This window comes from Danio rerio, chromosome 18 (genome assembly GCF_052040795.2).
Source record: "Danio rerio strain M-AB ecotype USA chromosome 18, GRCz13ab, whole genome shotgun sequence".
Classification (NCBI taxonomy): Eukaryota; Metazoa; Chordata; class Actinopteri; order Cypriniformes; family Danionidae; genus Danio; species Danio rerio.
The window spans coordinates 35,498,197-35,502,563 of NC_141038.1; the positions used below are offsets into that span (position 1 = coordinate 35,498,197).

Consider the following 4,367-nt stretch of genomic DNA (forward strand, 5'->3'; position numbering starts at 1 on the left):
GCTATATCACAACCAATAAGCATAGGTTTCGCTTTTGTTTGTGGACCAACAATGAGCTTTTTGAACACGGAATGAGAGATAGGCATACATTTATGCATGGCTAAATAAAACGCAAAAAAAAAAAAAGTTTTGCATGAAATAATTCTCATACTAAGTACTTTTGCATGCACAGCAGCACAGAAACATGACAAAACAGTGACACAGCAAAGACGAACTGCTGCTCTTGCTGTTTTCAAAAGACGCAAATGAAGGTGCAGCTGTTTGTCTGCATTGCAGACAACCATATCCAAATCCATATCCACAGACAACCATATCCATGCTGGCACATAAAACCTAAGGATGGTCCATATTGAATCTAGTTTTGTTATGTAACTATTTATAGTATAGTAAATATTTATATCTATTTTTACTGAGGATTTGCACCATGTTTATTTGGACTTTGACACATTATTTATTATTTTCTTATTTTTTTTATTTGTTCATTGTACAAGTGGACACATTCTCTCACCTCAGCGGTCAAGATTAAGTCCTGAAAATCTCAACATGCTTACATTTATTTATCACAACCTAGACTGAAAAAAACAACGCTTTAAATACATGTTTACAGCCATAAACTTGGTATTGCACTTTTGGTCTCCCATTTATCCTGCTTATAAGGAAGGACAGTTTAAGTTTATTTTTGTCTAATCTTAAAAGACCTTGCTTGTTTATTCCTTCTAATTTAATTTATTAAAATGGGAAATTTTTCAGTTTATTTTTATAAAAGACTTCTATAGTTCTATTAAAATGGTTCTTTCAAAAGTTTGTTGAAATAAAACCTTTGTTCAGTCAGAAAACGTGTTCTTATTCTTTTCAGGGTCTTTGCTATGAGAATTACTATTTAATACCGTATACCGCGAAACCGTCAAACCGTGGTATTGTTTTAGACGATTATCATACCGTAAAAAATTCATACCGTTACAACCCTAGGTGACACTAATGAATATTAATGAAGTTGCACAATAGAGCACGCTGATTGGTTTGAACCAAGCCTTACTCATGCATTAATGCAACACATTGTAAGACATAATAAGACTCACTCTGGCACAGACGCCCAGTCTGCACGCTGGAATACAGGCTATTATGTCATGACTGTGACGCAGCTTCAAAAATTAGTTTTAAACCGGAAGTACGAATTTGCTTGAAATAACGCAAAAACAACCAATTTACACTTTTTAGTGAAATATAGGTGTCCTAATAGTGTTTTTAGCAGTGTGGGACACATATACGTCTGTCAACAGCTCAAAAAATGTGTTTTGGTGTTTCGTGACCCTTTAATGAATCTAATGTCTTAAACTTTGATCTTGTTACCCTGCTCAAACTCTATGGGTTTTTATTTTGATAGCATCGCTGAACGGTTTGTTCGTTCCGATCTAAAGAGTCGATTCATTTGAATCCCCGTTCAAATGAATCTTCCTCCCGTTAAGCTAGTCCGCTATATTATGGTCCAGAAGGTACGCGAGCACTGAAATCTAAATCATAACTCCCAACATTATAACGGCGGAAAAGGCGTGGGAAGAAAAACCTTGAGCTAATTTACTACAGTTATAATGGTGTAGATATGCGAGCGCTTCAATCTAATTATAATTTGTAACAGATTTTGTATGTAGATATGCGTGCAAGTTAATCTATATTATTAATATAATTTGCTACATGTTTATTGGTGGAGAATAAACATTAAATATGTAATTTTTACAATAAGTTGCAGACTTTGCATTCTTTAACACCTTCTGAGAAAGAGTGTATTTGTGAGCTTGACCTGTGTGGTTGATTTTACATGAAAGTAATGCACAAACTGTACTGTTGTCCAGTGACATTCTGTTTTCTGTAACGATCTTCCTTACCATACTAAATACCCTTTCAGAACTGGCATTGCTGTGAGGAATGCATAATAATGCCTTCATAAGCCTTGCCAGCACACTGAACCTCACATCCTTGCCTAGCTGGCCCCAGAATCTATCAAATCTGTCTGCTTGGGGGAATTGCTTGCTATATGTGACCTGGTAGTCAATGAGTTCCTCTCTCAGCCTATCCTCAATGAAGTTCAACTGAAGGAACAGTGCTACTAGCCTTGTCACTGTAAACAAAAAAAACAACAACAATAGTGTTGCTAACTGAACACTGCTGCAATTATGTAAACCAAGCAATACTTTATAGTACAAATGAATTGTTAACTGCCCCTACCTAACTTCTACCTGTCCCTGGAGTAATAGCAAGCCGAGATGCAGGGTCCAGCACTCTCAGGTCCTTCAGGAGTTGGGAGTCAAGTGGAAAGCAGCTGAACATTTTTTTCAGGACAGCTTCATAGAAGGTTTTCAAAGTTCTACAACAGGTTAATAGTAAAAACAATATGCTTTAGATATTAATAGCAATCATTTTAAGACAGACGCACTATGATAGTTATCCCAGGTTGTCAAAAAATGAAAGCATACCTATATAAAAAGTGCACAGTAATATACTTACTTAAAGATTTTTTTCTTGGCTGAAACAGGGAGCTCTGCTTTTCTGATCAATTCCATTGTCTCTGCTCCAATGAAGAGGTCTTCATCTGCCAACTGATGTCTCTCTCCATAGTTCACCAAGATGCTGAGATGGTATGAGATAACCCAAAAAACGCCTGATCAGCCTGGACATCTCCTCTTCAAGCCTGTGAATCTGTATTCCCTCAGACTGTAGACAGTATACAAAGCCACAAAAAAAAGTGAAACAATAATTTTACCATATGCAATTATTACCATATTACTGACATTATCCAAAGAGGTCATGACGCTCACCTGAAATTAAATATTAAATTCAGCTAAAGGCTGGGCGACACTCAGGAACATAAAGTATATCTTTATAACAGGATCACTGAGATGGCTTGCCAGTTCATGAACCCTCGCATTCCTCTCCACCTCCTCAATGCTGTTAAAGTATGCCTAGACATATATATATATATATATATATATATATATATATATATATATATATATATATATATATATATATATATATATATATATTGCAACAAATGCAACAAAAACACACCCTAATACATTTTTTAAATATCAGCTAATTGGAATCCTACCTTCAGAGCATCCCACTGATTCAGTACTCTCTGTATGCATGTCAGCAAACTGAGCCACCTGGTGCTGCAGTACCTCAGCAGCTTAAGGCTGTCAGAATCTGTGAACTCCACAAAGTCCTTGTAGAGCTCACACCTCTTGGCACTGAAATGATTGCAAATTTTGCTTGCTTGCTTTTATCTGCACCAAGGCCTGTGGCAACCTCCTCCTATAATGTTTCCTTAACCTGCAAATCTTTATTTTTACAAATTTATAGATTAAACAGTACTCTTTGCTTCTCAAGCTCTATGAGGAGTGTCTACAGTCAGAAGATCGCCTGTGATATCATGTCATTTGGTTTTTGATTGTCAGGTTGCTGTAGGCCTATAGTTATAATAATATTTCTACAATATAGTAATATTTATACATGATCAAACTAGTGTTGCTTTCTCCGCTTCAGTGATGCTCACTGCGAGCTCACATCATCCAGCATGCGTGACGAACTACACTACCCACAATACATTTTGCTATGGACTACAACTCCAGTAAATAGCACAAGCAGTCTTATAGCGGCCACTACCCCTCTCCTGCAACACTAGCGTGCAAGTTAAGCAAAACTGATACTAAAATTGTTTTACATTATGTTTTTTAGTTTGGGCCTAAAAAAAATATTTGTTGCAGTTTTTACTTGTTTAAGTTCATTTGATTGATATTATAATTATATTATATTATTAACGCATTTATTGGATAAAATTGCTACTTTTTTTGTCATTCAATGTGTTTTGGTCATTATCAATGCACTGTCACTTTAACTGAGCGTGAGCAGCACAGCAAAAATAGACCCGGTGCCAAAACTATCGCTGCACTGCTGCTTCAGCGATGCTCACGCCTTGCTCTGACGCGCTGCTGCTGCGTGCGGTATGAAAGCACTAATCTGTTAAAATGGACGCTGCGCTGCTCATGCGCCGCTTAAGCTTGCTGTGTGAAACAGGCGTAAATGCTGAATTAAGATTGTTCTTTTATTATTTTTTATTTATATTGTCAGACAGCTAAAACATTTCAGAAAGTGTGTTAAATTAGCTGCACAAAGGGATTGGTATGCTGAAAAGCCTTTAACACTGATAGATATAAAAGATTTGACATTTGTTGTGATAATTATCAATAACGACTGATATGAAAAAAATACTGTGATAATTACAAAAGCACAAACTTTTATTGTATTTATTGTAGATTTTGCAGATCTTTTATTTGAATCTGACATATTTTTTTTTTATTTCTTAACCC

At 36.0% G+C, this 4,367-nt stretch overlaps 1 long non-coding RNA gene across 1 annotated transcript; it reads right to left on the reverse strand.

The window, feature by feature from the left end:
* Positions 1-450: 450 nt before the first annotated feature.
* On the reverse strand, positions 451-3,418 carry LOC141378712 (uncharacterized). The gene is made up of 5 exons (XR_015515112.1): positions 3,107-3,418; positions 2,814-2,957; positions 2,503-2,709; positions 2,224-2,362; positions 451-2,116 (listed from the first exon to the last, which is right to left on the reverse strand). It is a non-coding gene; the product is annotated as an uncharacterized LOC141378712 (long non-coding RNA).
* Positions 3,419-4,367: the final 949 nt, after the last annotated feature.